Source organism: Artemia franciscana, unplaced genomic scaffold (assembly GCF_032884065.1).
Source record: "Artemia franciscana unplaced genomic scaffold, ASM3288406v1 Scaffold_772, whole genome shotgun sequence".
NCBI lineage: Eukaryota > Metazoa > Arthropoda > Branchiopoda > Anostraca > Artemiidae > Artemia > Artemia franciscana.
The window spans coordinates 248488-269414 of NW_027067775.1; the positions used below are offsets into that span (position 1 = coordinate 248488).

Here is a 20927-nt window from a genome sequence, read left to right on the forward strand (position 1 = left end):
CAGTGCGCTCACGCTTCAGAACCTCATTTGTTCACTGTCATCATTGAAATTTATTCGGGACACACGCGGAGTTTATGCTTTAATTTCATCTCAAGTTCAAACAAAGCTGCAGACACTGTTGCTATTGCAGTTCCATTTTGTTAGTATTTTGGTCAAGGGTAAATTTGGTTCTGTACTCACTTTTTACGAAAAGAGTTTTGATGAGGTTTAGATGGTAAAAAGGAGTGTTTCCCCAAAAATATACGTGCTTTTCTGTTTTTGACCTCCTTGCCTAAGGGAAAGTCTCCCGATATTTGTAGATGCTGTTAATTTAGCTCATATGGTATGAGCTCTAACAAAATCCTAAGAATCAATAGATTGATTTAAAACGAAATCAGAGGCTTAATGCCGGTCAGGATTTAAAATGAGAGCTCTGAGTCACGATGTCTTTCTGAATATCAAAATTCATTAAGATCCGATCACCCACTCGTAAGTTATAAATACCTAATTTTTCCTAATTTTTCCTCTCCCTTTAGCCCCCCAGATGGTCGAATCCAGGAAAACGACTTTATCAAGTCAATTTGTGCAGCTCTCTGACACGCCTATTAATTTTCATCGTCCTAGCACGTCCAGAAGCACCAAACTCGCCAAATCACTGAACCTCTCCCCCCAACTCCCCCAAAGAAAGCGAGTCTAGTACGGTTACGTCAATCACGTATCAAGGACATTTGCTTATTCTATCCACCAAGCTTCATCCCGATTCCTCCACTCCAAGTGTTTTCCAAGATTTCCCCCTCCAATTCCCCCCAATGTCAAAATATCTGGTCGGGATTTGAAATAAGACACGAATCTCTGTCATGTCTCTGAAAATAAGAGATCTGAGTTACGAGGTCCTTCTAAATATGAAGTTTCATGAAGATCCGATCACTCCTTCATAAGTTAAAAATACGTTATTCTGTCTAATTTTTCAAAATTAACCCCCTCCCCCAATACGTGATACGTGATTGACGTAACCATACTAGATTCGCTCTCTTTGGGGGAATTTTTTTAAAGTTATTTTTGTTTTTGCACTCATGATAGTCAAGCGGAGGTCTCAGCCGAAGTATTTGCATTACATTTTCATTTTCACTGGCTGTAAATATCCTCATTTTTTCTTCTTCCAGAGTTATTTCTTTGAATTTTGAAATCAAATATAAAGGTCTAAAACAAAGAAACAAATGGGACTAATTTTTTTCATATCTGTAGCAAAGTAAAAGCAAAAACAAAATTTCGAATTTAATTGTGCACAACCCCTTGTCACTGGACGCAAATTCAATCCCTGAAGATAACTAATATATTTTAATATAAAAAACACACAATTGTGAGTCTGACCTTCAATTTTTTGTTCAAATATTTACCTTTATTTAACTATACTTTTCAGTGGGGTTAATCAGGCAAGCCTATAACAAATTCAAACCAGACTAAGGTAAGTTCAGCCCATCTCGGCATTAAGAAGCTGATGTTCCTGAAGTGACACTGCTAGATCCTAATTTTGTTTTGGATAAAATTTATGAGTAAAAATTTTGCTAAAGTTGCTCCGAATTCAGATAAGGCATGTTATTCTAACCCTTCTACTGAAATTCTAAAGTTTTCGAACTCTATCGACATATTAGCCCAGCACCAAGTGCTTCCGTTTGGCTTTGTCTTCAATGTGTGGTCGAACAAACTCTAGCCACACCTTGCCCTACTTGTGAGTATCCTTGCAGTATCCCTCAAGTGGCTTCACATTTTTACAGCGATGTCATGATAGGATTTCATTGGGTCCAATTTTTTTTCTTCCATGAAAAAGATGGGGCTCAGGTTAGCAACTGGCATACTAGGGTCAGTTCTGCGTACCTCATTACGTGGTCTAGAAACTTTTTAAATCTTACCCTTATCATGATGGAGACGCCTGGCTCCTATCAACATACTTTCATTGGCTGCTGTTATTTATTTAAAATCCAACGACCAGATTGTTTTTAATTTTAGTCTATTAAGCTTATGTCTAGGATATGTCCTTATGAATACGTTGAGGAAATAGCCTTTTCATTCGCTTTGATGCGACTTTAAAACAAATAAATAAATAAAAGGGGATATATTTGACTTCCCAAGGGCTCAAATATCAAACACCAGCTTGGCCGCATTAAGTAAAAAATATTAAGTTACCAACATACATTTTACACAAGACAAAAAACACTAAAAATGTACTTCGGATTTTTTTCTTATATATTTCTATTTTCACTTATTGCGAGCCGTTGTTTGTAAAACAGGGATTTTTAGCGATCAAAATACGATTAAAAACAATCGTATTTTGATTGTTTTGATTTTATTCCTTGAATCAGTTTTTAAATTTCATTTTCTGAATTTTTCTACAAAGACAGGCAGAAAATATTGGGTAAATAATCTATTATTCCGGGATTAGTTTTCTAATGTTAATCAAGCTAATTTAGCAGGCCAAAAAATGCATGAAGAAAATTTTACATACCTCTCATTATGATACCTTCTACATTCAGTAAAATGGGACAATTTTCACAATCAACACTATTGATAAATAAAAAAAATATTATATTCTGATATTTTTATTTTAATAAAAATATTATATTTTATATTAAAATATAAATTATTATATTTTATTTTTATATTTTTTTAAATATAAAATTATTATATTTAAAAAAAATATTTTTTCCAGAGCTTTTTCATATGTAAGGGGTCGTCGTATAAACTTCAAAGGAGGCTCATTCGAATGTAAATTAAGAGTTCTAGTGCCCTTTTAAGAGTAAAAAGTGATCAGAGGGCAACCAGCCCCCCATACCCTTTTTTCCCCAAATAAATCTGGTACAAAGTTTAAGGCAGCCATTTTGTTAAAAATTGTTCAAAGATCATATAATAGAAAACTCCGAGGTCGACAAAACTAAATGAAACCTAAAATAAACCTAAACTGAACAAAAATTATAATTTCTAACCAACTAAAACTTAAACTGACAAAAATTAAATTGAGTAGGGCTCAAAACCCTTATGCCTTCCCAAGGCCAGAACATAGTTTGCAATTTACTGAACAAATACAAACAAATGCTCATGGTCAGTTGATGCATATAAATGCTGATATTTATTTCTTAAAATGTAAGTAATGACTTATTAAAATGTAAATGTATTGACTTGACTTATTAAATTTGTAAAAAAGAAAACATTAAATAAATTTCAGTAAAATGCAAAATTATGTTCTGGCTTTCAGAAGGCATAGCGGTTTTGAGCTAAATTCAAGTTAATTTGATTTCTTGGTTATTTATTTTAACTTCTTAGTATTTTCAAAAAAAAATAACAGTTTAAATCTTTTCGGTTTTTGCTTTAACAACATAGCCTACACCCTTTTAAAAATCAGAACACAAATATTAGTGTTTAATTTAGTGTTATACTTCCTTTAGTTGACATGAAAAAACAAACTTGATACCATTCACAATAAAATCTATCTATACTGTTTGACAGCTTGGATGCGCTTATAGTCTTTTGATGTAGTTAAATTTTAAGAGCAGAAGCAGTAATAGAAGCAGCGTCGAAAGTTCTAATATAATACCCTCAGTCGTTTTTGGTGTACTAGTGAGATGTCTTATTTTTCAGTCAAGATATCTATAGTGCTCTTTTATTTAATATTAAGGCAACATTTAGTTCTTAAGCATAATGTGCAAATTGTATAGTTATGGGGCTTTGACATAGGTAACAGCCCTAAACTAACTGTTGAAACAGTTACAACACAGTTCAGCTATGCTGAACAAAATGTCTATCTTAAATATCGATTTGAAATCTTTGAAAATTATGAGCTAAAGAGGTTGCAAGAAAATTATGATTGCAGTCGAATCACTTTTGGCTTTTAAAAAGGCTACTAGAACTTTGAGTTTTCAATCAAACTATCTCCTTTAAAATATCAATGATATTACCTGCTGTGTTAAAACAACACAGTCTATGATATTGCTTATATACCCTTTTAATGCTTGCATGTGTAGAGTTTTTTCGTTTAATTGAATCCTTTAAAAACCTCAACTTAGTGCCATTTGTTTGATTTACTACAGTAACCGTTGAAGAAGTATCAAAAGAATACACTTAATGTCTTATGGCTAGTTCAAAATATATCACAACTTACCCTAAAAGGTCTAACTTATTAATATAAGCAGTTACTGTGATGTTGCTTTGTCACCCTATTGACAATCTACGAGATAGTTTGTTTGATGTTGTTGAGCATCTGTTTAAATATTCCCGGTTCTAAAGCATGGCTGATAAGTCCTCTTGACAACCTATCCGGGCGTAGCGTGTTTTTTTTTTATTTCAACACTGTCAAAATGTTGCCCAAAATTTTTGCCTTACAATGCTTTGGTTTATTAGTAATAGTAATAGCACCAGTACTTACAGCAGTAAAACTAGGAGTAGAATTAATAGTACTAGTCTCATCTTTAGTAGCTGTAGTAATAGTAGCAGTAATATACTATTATATAATATAGTAATATATATATATATATATATATATTATATACATATTATATATATATATATATATATATATATATATATATATATATATATATATATATATATATATATATATATATATATGTATATATATATATATATATATATATATATATATATATATATATATATATATATATATATATATATATATATATATATATATATATATATCATGAAAAGAGAAATCACCAATGCAACAGCACAAACACACACACACAAAAAAAAGAGAGAGAGAGAGACAGAAGGAGAAAAGGAAAACTGTTTTCCTAAAATTAGTGATTAATATAGACAAGCACTTGAATGAGGCCTTAACCCTACTAATCCATACAATCACATAGGTCAAACAGCATAGCCACACACAATCAATCATAAAGAATAATCCATGGACAGGCAGTCATGTCGTCAATAAGTATAAGTCGTCATTTACCAAACAATAGAAAAAATAATATAGACAAATAATTCAGAGGCAACACCCAACATAAGGGCTCATCAGGAGAATACACTGGCCTATATAGGGTTTCGCCACTCTAAATTCTCTACCCAGCACAGTGTTGTGGCTACCACAGAATATCCATGGCATCCCCGCGTCAGGTATCACCCCCAAAATACATGCCTAGGAAAGAAAAAAAAAAACAGCAAATGTAAAACAACCAAGTAAAACCAAAACAAGCTTATCCTGTTAATATATCCCTCCCTTTAGCAACAATAGGTAAACTAAATAGTATAAATTTTACCAAATCACAAATATTAACACATTGCAAAAAACCTGAATAAACTAAACAATTATAGAATTCATCTTTACCGTGTGGCTAATTTTTAAGAAAATCCCCTCAATTAGAAACACAATTCAAAATAAACGGCGCTGCGACAACATTTCTCGAACCTCCGAAATTAGTTGAAAATTTCTTTAAGTATTTCTAGATAATTCTTTTGATATTTATTTTAAAATTCGTTATAATGAAAACTAAATTTTTTAAATTGCCAAGTTAATTTATTTTCAGAAAAACCTCGCGATATCAATTTTTGGCTTAAGATTTTACATCTATTTTTAAAATCAATATAATTACTACAAATCCTCGCATAACGAAGTAACTGTGAGAAAAACGCTGAATATGTGATATTTGAGTGTATATTACTTTCAGGGAATGGGAAACTAATCACTTCAAAATCAAAATCATCCGTTTTATTATACATTTTAAAACTTAATTTATTATTATCACAAATATTAATATTTAAATCTAAGAAATGATCTTCATGACCAGCGCCATGACTAGGCTCAAGAATAAGCCCTGATGGATATATATTTTTAGAAATATCAATGAAATCCTTACAATTTAAGACCAAAATATCATCTAAATATCTTTTATTATTTGACAAAGCATGTTTTAAATTAATTGGATTATTCCTATCCATCATATATTTATATTCTAGTTGACTTAAAAACAAGTCAGCTATAAATGGGCTGGCATTTCCCCCCATGGGAATTCCCACAATTTGCTTGTACAAATCACCCCCAAATCTTATATAAGTATTGTATAAAACAAATTCTAATAACTCAAAAACCATATCCAAGCTGTAACATCTCAAGTTAACTGTAGTATTAAAGCAATTTGTCCATATAGCTTTTTTATTATAAATGTCTATTTTTAAGAACCTTTTACTAGATAAGAGGAAAGATTTCTTGATAACAGTTTTTAAATTATTAAACACTACATTAGGTGATAAATTAGTATACATTGTCGCAAAATCGAAAGACTCAATTCTTTTAGCTGAAACCATTGTTAAAGAATCTATCACCTGCAGTGAATTATTAACACTCCAATATGGTTTAAAATTCGAAAATTTTTTAATACCAGAACAATAGGTTTTAAGTTTATTTACAATTTCCTTTAAAATTAAAGAGAGGTCAGTAGCAGCAATGCGGGCTGGACATTTAGCTGCTCCAGCAATAAACCGTGGTTTAGGGGGATTCTTATGAAATGGGGGATTCTTATATATATATATATATATATATATATATATATATATATATATATATATATATATATATATATATATATATATATATATATATATATATATATACACATATATATATATATATATATATATATATATATATATATATATATATATATATATATATATATATATATTTATATATATATATATATATATATATATATATATATATATATATATATATATATATATATATATATATATATATATATATATATATATATATATATATATATATATATATCAAACTCTGAAAACAGACTACAAGCAAAATTACCACTTCTGTACTAAGAAATGTATGTAGGGGTATATCTTAGATATGCCCTTGCCAATCCAATAAATAAGAGCTTCAAAATTAAACAATTATTGAATACAATTCAATATCAATTGCCAAGTCCAGGAAGCACGAATAGATTTTAGCCCGACAGTTCACTTAGTGAGACACCACCGGCTTAGTAACCAGACTGTGACTTGTAATTGAAAATTAATTTATAGGCAAATTTAGGAAAACAGGTCATTTGCCTGAAAAAATAAAAAAAGGACAGGAAGCCCCGAAACCTCCCCCTGTAGGATACATGACGACCCAGTTGCCAAGCTGGTCCACCCTTACAAACATGAATACTGAAATTTAACTATACAATATCCATTTGACTTCTTTCTTCACCAGCGTCTGTGTTCCTTCAAGGGGAAACAAGTCATTTATCTCAAAAAAGATGGAAAAGGGCGGGAAGCCACACCCTGTAAGATAAATGACCATCCATGTGAAAAGTTGTTACACCCTTACAAAAATAAACACTGAACTTCAATTTTACAATAACCATTTGACTTTGTTCTTCACCAGCGTCCTTGCTCCCTCGAGTAGAAACAGGTCAAATTATAGGACAACTTTTGAAAATTTAATAACGAAAAGGAAAACAGGTTATTTATCTGAAAAAAAAGAAATGAGACAGGAAGACAGAGGGGAAACAGGTCATTTTTCTTAAAAAAGAAAAAAAGGGGCAGGAAACCCCACATCTCACCCTGTAGGATAAATCACCACCCATTTGCCAAGCTAGTCCACCCTCACAAACATAAATACTAAACTTCAACTTTTAAGAACTAAATGTTGCCTTAATATTAAATAAAAGAGCACTATAGATATCTTGACTGAAAAATAAGACATCTCACTAGTACACCAAAAACGACTGAGGTTATTATATTAGAACTTTCGGCGCTGCTTCTATTACTGCTTCTGCTCTTAAAATTTAACTACATCAAAAGACTATAAGCGCATCTCAGCTGTCAAACAGTATAGATAGATTTTATTGTGAATGGTATCAAGTTTGTTTTTTCATGTCAACTAAAGGAAGTATAACACTAAATTAAACACTAATATTTATGTTCTTATTTTTAAAAGGGTGTAGGCTATGTTGTTAAAGCAAAAACCGAAAAGATTTAAACTGTTATTTTTTTCTGAAAATACTAAGAAGTTAAAATAAATAACCAAGAAATCAAATTAACTTGAATTTAGCTCAAAACCGCTATGCCTTCTGAAAGCCAGAACATAATTTTGCATTTTACTGAAATTTATTTAATGTTTTCTTTTTTACAAATTTAATGAGTCAAGTCAATACATTTACATTTTAATAAGTCATTACTTACCTTTTAAGGAATAAATATCAGCATATATATGCATAAACTGACCATGAGCATTTGTTTGTATTTGTTCAGTAAATTGCAAACTATGTTCTGGCCTTGGGAAGGCATAAGGGTTTTGAGCCCTACTCAATTTAATTTTTGTCAATTTAAGTTTTAGTTGGTTAGAAATTATAATTTTTGTTCGTTTTAGGTTTATTTTAGGCTTCATTTATTTATCGATGCTGATTTTTGGTAGTTTTACGCAATGTAGATTGTTTGATTTTATTTTTGCTCATTTTCGGTTTAATAGAGTTCTTTACTTTTCTTTGAAAACTTATAGTGTGAAATTTGTTTTTAATTATTTTTAATTTGAGCTAGATCAAGAAAAAATGTTTGCATTCTATAATAACGCTATGGCTTTGATCTCTACTTGGTCACTTCTTTCAGAATATTTTTACATTTTTTATATAACCTACTGCTCAAATGATTCTTCTACAAACCTTTATTTTTCTTCTATTCTTCTACAAACCTTTAATTAATTTTAATTTGAGCTATATCAAGAAGAAATGTTTGCATTCTATAGTAACGCTATGGCTTTGATCTCTACTTGGTCACTTCTTTCAGAATATTTTTACATTTTATTATATGACCTATTACTCAAATGATTCTTCTACAAACCTTTATTTTTTTCTCTATTAAAGTAAACTATTTTCACAATATCCTGACTTTTTAACAAATTTAATGAAACTTATATATTTGAAATCAGCATAATAAGCCCATTGCTTTGATATATCCATTGATATTAAAATTCTATTTCTTAGAGTTTTGATTACCATTGAGCGTGGCCACTCCTTACTTAGAGTTGGTCACAACAAACTGTTTAATTACCCATCAAAATCCAAACAGAGATCATTGAAATACTGATAATTGTTTCTGGGTCACCAAAAGTATTGTATTCAGAAGACTTACAGTCTTACGAAATTTTATTAGACAAATAGAAAAGGTTTTTCATCTAAAGTAAGGAGCATGTTTAAAACTTAAAACGATATAAATTACTTTGTCTGTAAGGAGGACTTCCCCCTCCTCAACACCCTTATCATTAAACAACAGGTTTTTAGTACTTTGAAAAATATACATTTTGAGATGATAATTTTCTTTAAAAATTTGGAAAAAAGCCAAACCTCACAATAAAGAGTTAGGAGAAAGAAGGAGACAGCCCTTCATATAGAGAATTCTCTGTTCATATAGGTTTCAAATATTTTCCTTTCTCGTAGTTGAAAAGCTCTTTTTTTTTATTTCTGATTGTTTTCCAAATCATGTTTTCCAGGCCTTACCAAGATATAATTTGAGGTATCGGTCCCTTAAATCCCTGTTTAATTGCTTTTAATTTATGTTAATAAATAGCTGTACATTGATTAGTACCGTTCTACGTCTAAATTTGCAATTTCAATTCTGAATAAAATTTGAATATACTTAAAAAATTGTCGATTAATAGTAATTTTTCAAAAAGGTCCTTGCTGATATTTCTACTAAGGAATTTTGGTTAGATGAAAAGGAGTATTATTGTTTGCGTGGTTTTCAAATTCCCTCAAATATTTTCTCACGATATTCTTCCACTCCAACTAAAAATGCCTTGGTTTTTGTTTAGCCCTTGACAGTCAGCTGACAAGGACAATCTTCGGGAATCTTATCATCCTTTATCTATAAAACTTGCCCTATAGTCTTATATTTTCAGCTATGGAAAAAACTCCCTGGGCCAATGGTATTCTAGTTTTAACATCTTACACTGCACCAACTGTTTTTACTAATGACATCAACAGGATAAGTAGAACTGTCTGCTTGACAGATCTTTTCGTTATTTAACATCATCCTGTCATCCTCACTTATTATTAGAATTAGTGGCTTAGTCTTCTTGACATTTATTTATTTATTTTCTTTATTTCCCTCAAAAAATGAGGAGTAGGCTACAATATAATATAAAGAAAAGACAAATCATAACGCTTACAATCAAAAATATCAAATATTGATCGAACACTTAAAAAGAGAAAAAAAAAGATACAAAAACACTTACTAAATAATTTAGCCTATAAATCATCAAGAGCCAAAACTGTTACTAAAAAAAAGGAAATAAATTGTGGCCTAAAAGGATAATTTTCGCCTTGTCTTCAAATGTTTTATATTTTTTCTTTATACAGATTACAGGATCCTTCACTTTAAGCTTTAAAACAATCTCAGTGTTACTAAAAGAAAGGGGGAAACTAAGTAAAAATTTGCAATACTTAAAATAAGAAACTTTAATGGGCGAAAGATTAGAAGGTCTGAAATTACGGAAGAGGAGGGACGGGAACAATACATGAGGCAGAGCAACAGGGCTATACATACGACCAAGGACGTCCTGACGGTAAAGACCCCGAAAACGAAATAAAAGACCAAATGCCTTTTGTAGTTTCATCTGAACATGCTGAACCAGTGCTGGCTTAAAAACTCTTTTCAAAGCAGCATAAAGTAATCCCATATAAATGACAACTGGCGACGACTGGAAAAGAGAATTAATGGCAGTAGCTAAACTTGACTATATAAGGAGAAATAATTCCTCCTTGTCTAATTCCTCTACCCACATGAATTAATTTGGACAGAGATGAAGACGAACTCGGACAAATACGGATCTTTAATCCAGAATACCAAGAGCGAAGGACTCGAATGACAGCTAGGGGCAATCTAGCATGGATTAAAGCGAGCAGTGCAGATGCATGAGAAATGTTATCAAAGGCCCCTTTGATATCAAACAAGAGGGCAAAGAGTGGTTGACCAGAGATTCTCGCTTCTTCGATAACTTTGCTGAAAGATGCATGGGCGTGGTCACATCCCAAACCGCTCTTGGCACCAACTTGATTAGAACCAACGTCAAGAATTTCAAGAAGATCTTTCAAACACAACTCAAACACTTTCCCAATCATAGAGCCCCTAGTAATTGGCCTCCAGGAACTACAAGATGACAAGTCTTTCTTCTCGCTCTTAGGAACAGGCGTAGTAATGCCAATATAGAATGACGATGGTACTAAACCAGTAATAAGTAAAAGGTTGAAAAATGCCAGTAGAATAATAAGAAAAGAAGAAGGAACAAGTTTGAGGTGATTAGAAAATACGCCATCATGATCCTTAGCCGACTGCGCCTTTAATGCTTTGATTGCTTTCCATAACATATCCTCAGATATCCTGTAATCAGCTGAAAAATTCTTCAACCTTTTATATAATTGCAACACAGCACTGTTAGAATCGTGTGAAGTCGACAACTTAGAAAAGTAATTGTCCCACTCTTTTAGAGATGGTGTGGAATTAGTATCTGGCATGTTAGTCCGCCTATTCCCTCGGAGAACTTGTGTCTGTACTCTCCCTTTGTATTTCCTGAACATCTTTTAACTTAATACAAAATTAGCAACAAGCCTCTTTTCCTACCTTCACAAAAGCAGTGTTATTCTCTTACAGAGCACTATATTTTTGGCTTCAGTTTTTTGTTAGTTTGTTATATATTTTTTGTACAACTAGCAATTGTATTTTCAACTAGTCAATATAATTGCATTTGACTCCCCCAGCGTGAATTAGCCGGTTAGAGTCTCAACAGGTTGACTCTAGTTCGGCATTGTGGAGTGACATGTGTGAATTAGTGACCGGCGTGAATTAGCCGGTTAGAACCTCAACAGGTGGACTCTAGTTCGGCATTATGGAGTGACATGTATGAGAGGTGTAGCATAAGTGAGAGATGGTAACAACGCCAATGAAGGGGGTTAAAGGAACCATGATTTAATGCCCACTTAATTGGACTATCTGTCTTGGCTTTTTCTACAATCAATCATGAATTGACTGTCCAACACTATAAGTATTCCATTTTTAATTCAAATTTCATATTTTTAATTCTTGTTTTACCAGAGGCACTTAAAATGGAAGAAGTGGTCGAATAAGCTTCGGAGTGGGGGTCATTCATTTAGAAATCAAAAGTTTTAATGCCTTTTTTCAGAGTCAAAAGTTATCAGAGGATGACCAGCCCAGCCTTTCCTAAGCCCTTTTCCTCCCACTGCTTCCGCCAAAACTTTAAGCCACTTTGATAAAAATAGATGACAAATCAAACAATAAAAACTTAAGGGGCAAAAAAATCACTCAGAGCACGGAACAAGTAAATTTCTTATGGGAGCGTTGGTCAAAATAGTTAAAAGATCAAATATTTCTAACCCCCTACCTACCCCAAAAACAACTTTTCAACTATATTATAATCCAAAAATTAAGGTATCTAATCTTTGGCCCTCTATTCATGACCCCCCCCCCCCCTACACAGAAAAAATATAATAATGATATTTTACTCAAAACTTAATGAGTTGAATACTAGCCCCCTAGAAACACCCCTAAAAACAAACTTATTCACAATATTTTATTCCGAATCTAATGTGAGTCTGGTTGTCTATGGTCCAATTACCCTCCCCCTTAAAAACAACCAGCCTTTTAGGATATATCATTCCAAAGCTTAAGGAAGCTGACACCTGGCCCTCTATGGCCTAATACCCCTTCTACGAAAAAGTAAATTTATTAACAATATTTTACTTCAAAACTTGTTAAAGCAGACCCCTGGCTTGATTGTCAACCCCCCCAAGTCATAAACCTATACTCTTTACTTCGGACCCTTCTATATGATGCGTAAATTTTTTACCATATTTCAGGGAGACTTTAACTTTTGCGGCAGAGTGCAACTATTTTTATCGCTATTTTTGTCATGAATCTTATTGAATTTTTCAACTCCTTGGGTATAGGGACAAGTTGTCATGTTTTGGAAAGATCAAACTTTATTATTAAGATTTGCCGAAATAACAGTTACCAATCTTCAATGAGCTTCGAGTAAAGATATTTCTTCGCCTGACATTTTTTTCAAAGCGACTTCTTGAATATTTTTTATTATTGGTCGTGGTTCATTGTTTATTTGTCTGAAATTGCGTTTGGAAACTATGAAGGGCTTTTGAGGACCTTCACTCTTGCTGACAAATTTTCTAAGCTTTATTCTTTTCTTAGCAAAGCAAGTCAGCTTTTAAGCTCTGGTGTAATCACAGCAGTACTTCGGAATCTCTGCTTTCAATTGCCTCTGAAACTTTGCTCGTTTCCTCTTTCTCTGTTTAATAAACATCTGTTTTTTTGTTTTGTTGCTGTATGTATTGGCTCCTCCTTTTTTAATTTCCTTAAGCCATGACAGTGGTATGAAATCATCACAACTATTAGCTGTTCTGTTGTGAAAGATTGAGCTGATAGTTCAGTGACGTCATTAACTAATATTTTATTTTATTTTTATTTTATTTTCCTGTTTTGTTCCTTTATGATGATGTTCTCGTTTATGTTTACTTAGTTCCTAAGAAACTTCATTCCTATTATCGGGGAAATTTAGGTGTTTACTCTGGGTAAGGACATATCAGGTGCCCCTAACCTAATGGGCATTAATCAGGTACCGCATCCTCCAAACAGGAATGATATAACTATGAAACAAAATCATAATAAATGCATGAGCTGTCACAGTAACATTATACAAGTCTTCATCACCAATTAGGGAGCCAGGCTGACACAATTCTGTCTAGATAAGTATAATTAAAGAAGTACCAACAGTTACTGCTCAAGCTCTAAAAATAAAGCATCTTTGTGGAGTAAAATTAGCGTTTCATATGTAAAGTGGCCGAATATAAGTGCTAAAATTTAAGTTTAGCCAAGGGTCATTCCCTTTACTAAGGTCAACTATGAAAACTACTGATTTCTATGAATACTATTATGAGCTAAGATTACTATAGGCTAGAATAGACACAGTAATAAAAGTATGCTTTGTGATTAAATTTTACTTTTCTCCAAAAACAGTATAACTTAACTACAAGTAAAACAAGAATTGAAAAAAAAGTTTTTATTCAGACGAAAATAAGTTGTGGAGTCATCAACATGGGAACGTGGCAGCTAGAGTCCATTAAAACTAAGTATAAGAATTATTCTCCTCGCTAGAATTGTTTTTGTGTTTGACATGCATGGCCACTCAACAGTAAAACTGGCATCATGAGAATTTCTGGCTTGAGGCCGGATGAATTCTCAAATCAGGCTAGGACCAAAATTTTAACATTGTATTTTCTTGAATTTCCTTCGCCAGGTATAAAACTTCCGTATTTTTTTCTTCCAAAGGAAGAACTACTCCAGCTGTCTTTGGATAGGTGTTGCAACCCAGGTTATTACTTTTGAAAAACTTTAGATGCCACTCTGGATTGGATTTCTAATCGTCATAACTTTTTCCGTTAAACACTCATGTAACTCCAAGGTAAGCTTTGCTGATGTTCAAGATAAGCTAGTTTCTTGTGGGGACAAGTTAGCCAAACAAAGATAAATTTCTGAAAAATTAATACTCCTTGACTCTCCAAATTTTGCTATAAAATGAAGCGCCTGTGGCAATTAATTTGCTTTATCAGCTTCAATTCCCGTCAATAAAAGTTTTCAAGCCACATTTCGACGAACATTTTGTTTTCTTCTTTGTTATGTTTGAACATATTTGGATATGCTACATGCCTTAATATTGCTACAGTTGTTGCGAGATAGGTTCTAAGAGAAACTGGCGATCTTTCTTGGGAAATTTTATCTTCAAGAAATAATTTTCATTGAAAAATGAGCGCGAGAGCGGGTCAAGTTGCCTTCCAATTTTTGTGTCGCTTAAAAATGGAACTAGAGCTTTAAATTTCTGTCCGAATAAGCCTTTTTGCGATGCTCTAGGACCATTGGATTAGTTTGCTTCGGAAAAATAATAAATAAACATAAATCAGTGATCTTTCTCCTTTCAAGACTTACAAAATTTTACATTTTGCAGATGTAAGCTTGAAACCTCCAAAGTAGGATTCTTTAATACGCTGAATCTGATGATAAGATTTTCATCAAAATTATTAGACTTTCAGGGTATGTCCAGTTTTTTTCAAATATCAGGCAAATTTTCCGAGGCTCGTAGCCTTTGATGCATGTAACTAAACTTTATAATTTTTTTTTGGATTCAGCATAATAAGCCGATTCTTTTGATATGTCCGCTGGGATCAAAATTCTATTTCTTAGAGTTTTAGATACTTTTGAGCTGGGCCACTCTTTTCTTATAGTTTGTTACCATAAACTGTTTGATATTGCTTTTAACTTTTCTATGAAAAACTTCATTTTAACATAAATTTTATAATCTCCTTAACAGCTCTACGACTTTTCCATTATAACTGATATAATATTACTTTGCTAAACGGATTTTATCAAATATTATTCGAATTGAATGGACGTCAAAAGTCTAGCTTTAAAACAAGTATATACTGTAACAGTGTATTTTGTATTACAATAAATCATTATGTTAAAGATAAAAAGAACTGAAATTGCAGAAAAAGTAAGACTGACTTGTATCCCAAAGAGTAAAACATAAATTTCTCCGTCCTGAAAGCAACTTTTACTCCAAGCAGTGGATGAAAAATAATCAAACTAACTGAATGAGTTTTCTCCCTTCTAAGTCTTTGAAGGGTACTCCCTCCAAAATATCTGAAAGAGATCTCTAACAAAAATATTTGAAGGGGTATTTCTTCGAAATATTTGACGAGTTTTCTTCTTCCAAAACTTTGAAGAATATCAGTTAAAAAAAAATTGCCAAGTAATTAAACTCTGTGAAAATTTTTCTTAAATGAAATTTCTATCGTTCATTATTTATTGTTAATCTTCAAATTCATCAAACTAGCGAAGCACTGATTCTTTTGTCCATGTGTAAAGCTTTGTGTGTGTGATTTTGGATCCAAAAGTATATCTTATCATGTAATTATATCAACACTACAATATCTGATTAGGCAAAAAATTACCGACTTATGGTCTCAGGTTTCAAGTTACCTTAGCTGGATACACTGGACAATACGTAATAGAAACGTACCTTTATAAGGTGATGTTTACTGCTTCAACGTGCAGCATTGATATTAGTAGTATGGAAAATGGGGTTTCTGGGCCACATAGCACATCCATTCAATTTCCATCATTTTCAGTCTATTTTAATATCAATTAACGCACATTTTGAACCGTCTCTACCCCTATATTCAACATGAAAACAGTTCTTTGGAAATCAAATTCAGTCTTGTTTTTATACTTTTCACAGTGCAAATACGGGAGCTAGTCCCAACCAAGATCATCCCATCAATTTACCGCCTCTTCAATTGAATTCACGCCATTTTAAATTAAAATTTCTGACATTTTTTTTAATTTCCCATCCTAGCCTTAAGATTGTAACAGGTCTTGTGAAATAAGAATTTGATTAATTTGTGAAATAAGAGTCTAATTATATTCCATTTTTCCTGTGCTACCGATAAAATGTAATAGTTTGCGGATAGTTCAATACCAATATCTAAATAAATTATTTTATCTTTATTTATTCTTTTAACAGCCCATAAAAATCATAGCCTTTATCATCTTATAGGTTTTACACGCTTTCCATCTTATTTCAAATGAGCTCCCTTTTCTTAATACAGCTTTTAATTGTTCCAACTTCTTCGTTAATTCGGCTTCTAATTGAGTTGATATGGGTAAACTGGGATGTATCACTGGTAACATCCATGATAAAAGCATAAAATCAACTTTAAAATTTTGAGCTCCTTATTTCATAATAACGTTGGAAAAGTTGTTCATTTTTAATATCATTTTACGTGTATCGCCTCTAGAAACACGATTAATATCTTGACAAAATCCAAATAATCGTGATAATACGAAATACATACTAACCTCGTGACTATCTTTGGTTTTCATAAATCTTTTCAATAAAACACTATTAAAAGTATTATTCTATTTTATTGCAATAGTTCTACCATCTGCTGCAGCAGGGGTTTCAAATTCATTTTCTGATTTAAAGAAATCAACAGATTTGGTGTTATCTTCATACCAAAACATATAACTAGCTGTGCTTCTACTATAGTCATCTGATAATTCTAATACCTTTATCTGATTTTTAAAATTAATTTTCAAGATCAGCTGCCTTAGAATCAAAATGCTTAGGCATAAATAGATCAACCATTTCACCTTTAAAATCAAAAATTATAACGAGTTTCTTTCAACATTTAGTTGTAACACATTTCATTCCTGTAATCGTTTATTCCATTCCAAAGTCTACATTTTCTTTCCTAATAGTACGATTATATTTATTTTGCCTTTTCATTCTGCCTAATAGCTTCTCCATTTATTAGTTGTTAATTCCATCTGACGAATTTCCAAATCAAAACAGCTTATATATTAACATATGATTTTACTATACATGACCTCCATGATTGCTTTTCCTTTTGAAAATATAACACAGTAAATGCTACATGGATTAACATCCACTTGATCTAAGAATGTTTTATTTCTATATCAACAGTTGATCCACATTGATAAATATTCGATTCATGCTACGAAACATCAAAACAAAATAAAGTGTATAATTATAATGGTACAATTGTATATGCTCCACTATCAACATTTTTATGTTTATATCCTAACTACAAAAATCGTTGATAAACGTTAGAATAATCTTTATTAGCCTTACTGAAATTATATTTCATGTCCTCTTGTGGATACTTATACCCATTTACTGTCACTTCAATTCTATCAGTGTTGTTATGATCTACCACCATATTGTTGTGCGTATAAATCTTATCTTATTCATACTTCTTTAAAACAACAACAATTTTAGTTATATTACGGCGTTCACTGACTACCTTCAATGTTAATTCTTTATCCCTTTATTATATGAACGATAGAAATTGTAGTTGTAGTTTGGTCATGGAATTCGGTAAAAAGGGGATCATGTTCCAGGAATCCTTTATTTTAATTTTTATTTCTGGTATTTAATTGAAACTCCCATTGTGCTATTAGGGCATTGAAGAGCCTAATAACCCTGATAATAATAGCTAATATAAGCTACAAATTCAGATTTTTGTAATTCAAACGCCTAACAAGTAATGAGAACATCCTATTCCTTATATTTTGGATTCACATACTAATCCATAGATGTAGAACAGCCTCTAAGTATAATACCATGCTGAATTCTTGCTAGTTTTGCTTTTCTAAATGTTTCTTAACAAGCTCCAAATGACAATTGGCATACATTTTCTAAAAATTATGACTAACATTAGTCGTATTTCAGATAACGCCAGCGCTACTTGTGGAACATTCATCTTTACATCAGCATGCTCTACGAAATGTCTGCTGAGAATTGAAATGAATTTAGATTAAATATGCGTGCTTTTTTCACAGTTTGAAAATTTTGTACCCATATATAAGTGGTACCAACCAATTCTGTTTCTCTATTGCTATCAAAAACGATATTGAGTTTAACCCCTTCCAGAAATGTTTTCTGGAGATAAAAAAACTTTTGGTAATTTCTTATACAATTCATTTTTTATATAAAGATACAAAGGGAGAAGCTATTTACGTATTTTAGTAGTCATATTTCCCTTCCAATTGATATCCTTGGCAATTTTTCATAAATTTATGGTTTCAGCCGCAACGATGCCAATAATTGTTCATATTTCCTGGATATTCCTTATTAAACAATGCAAAACAGATTAGTTACTAATTCTAACCTTATTTTTCGAATACTTTCAAATTTGAAACACGGTTGCTATTCAAATGTAAAGAATATGTCACAATATAATGTTACATAAACTGTGGTAATACTGACTTATCCCGCATCTTTAATTAGACACCGTTATTGCAGGTGGGGATGAGGATGGGACAGTCACCCTCCTATATGGAATGAGTTATGATCATTATGCAGTTTAATGTCACTCTTTACTCTCATAATAACAGCGTAAAACAGAAATATTCCCAGAAATCAAGAGGTATTCAATATCAGTTTCATGTTTGGAAGAAATGCCCCCCCCCCACAATAAAGTAACCCCTCAAACAAAAGTCCTGAATACAACCCTGGGGATCTTATTTCGTCCCTCCCTTAGAGCTAACTTCGTGTTTATCTGAAGGCTCCCTAAGAGTTGGGATGTTTTGATATCAAAATGCATCCTTTGGAGTATCCCTGTTCCTACCGAATTACTAACCAATCATAGGACCCCATTGCAGATTTTTAAAGCCCTCATACGCAAATGTTAGGAATTGTAAAAAAAGAAGAAATATACCTTACACAGTGAAATTCTTATAGACAGAAAACAAATATTTTGACTAGTTTGGGAGGTATGGAGATTCGTCAAAGGGCTCAATTTAATACAAACACATTGAAACTCTCATTGAACTCTCAAATGGAATCAGAACTAGTTATAAGAAAAAAAAAGAGGAGGGTGGAGGAAGAAATTAATGTGTTATCCCCAGGACCATATTCAGGACTTCTGTTTGGGGGGGGGGGGGTTAAATTGAAATTGCGAATTTAGACTAGAACGGTACTAATCAATGTACAATTATTTATGAACATAAATTAAAAGCAATTAAACAGGGATTTAAGGGACCGATGCCTCAAATTATATCTTGGTAAGGCCTGGAAAACATGATTTGGAAAACAATCAGCAATAAAAAAGAGCTTTTCAACTACGAGGAAGGAATATATTTAAAACCTATTTGAACAGAGTATTCTCTATATGAAGGGCTGTCTCCTTCTTTACTCCTTACTCTTTATTGTGAGATTTGACTTTTTTCAAATTTTTAAAGAAAATTAGCATCTCAAAAAGTATATTTTTCAAAGTACTAAAAACCTGTTTTTTAATATAAGAGTGTAGAGAAGGGGGAAGTCCTCCTTACAGACAAAGTAATTTATATCGTTTTAAGTTTTAAATTTGCTCCTTACTTTTGATGAAAAACCTTTTCTATTTGTCTAATGAAATTTCGTAAGACTGTAAAGTCTTCTGAAAACAATACTTTTGGTGACCCTTAAGAAATTATCATTATTTCAGTGATCTCTGTTTGGATTTTGATGGGTAATTAAACAGTTCGTTGTGACCAACTGTAAGTAAGGAGTGGCCCCGCTCAATGGTAATTGAAAATCTAAGAAATAAGATTTTGATACCAATAGATATATCAAACGAATTGCTTATTATGATGATTTCAAATATATGAGTTTCATTAAATTTAATCCTACCCATCCAAAGATACGAGCCTGAAAAAATTTGTCTGATTTCCACAATGGATGTGAGTTTATTTGTTGTTCCCAAGAGTGATCCTATCAACCCAGTGAGCCAAGAATGTTGGGAGAGGGCTCATTCTAACGAAAATTAAAGATTCCAGAGCTCCTATTAAGTGCCAAAAAATCGGAGGGTAACTAAGCCCCTCCCACGCCAATTTTTCCCAAAATCGTCTGATGAAAATTTTTAGACAGCTGTTTCGTTCAGCCCTTTAACTGTGTCTTTGGAGATAAAATGACCTTTACAGCTCCTAAGAAAAGGTTCTTAAGTTTTAAAATTTAGCCATTGTTTTATGTGTCATTGCGAAGTACGTTTGCATACATTTTTCGGGTGGGAAGGGAAGAAGAATTTTCTGCTGGGAGAATTTTGCACGGAAAGAATTTACCCTGGAGAAGGAACTTTCCATGGGGTGAACTTTTCAGAGGAGAGTTTACACTGGGTGAAAAGCCAGAATTCCTATAAAATTGTCTTTATATGTCTTTCTTTCTTTTCACCGCTTCAATTTTACGCATAAATATGTTAAGGGTGATGCTACAGGGTAAATCTTCATCAGAATTGAGTAGTCCAGAGCATGTGTCTGTAGAGCGTGGGATTTTTCTGTGGATACAGAGCCAG

The 20927-nt window shown here is 32.2% G+C and overlaps 1 long non-coding RNA gene across 1 annotated transcript in view; it reads left to right on the forward strand.

Moving 5' to 3' along the window:
* The window catches only part of LOC136043625 (uncharacterized), a 184080-nt gene that overhangs the window by 130102 nt on the left and 33051 nt on the right, over positions 1-20927 (forward strand). The gene's annotated exons all lie outside the window — the stretch shown is intronic.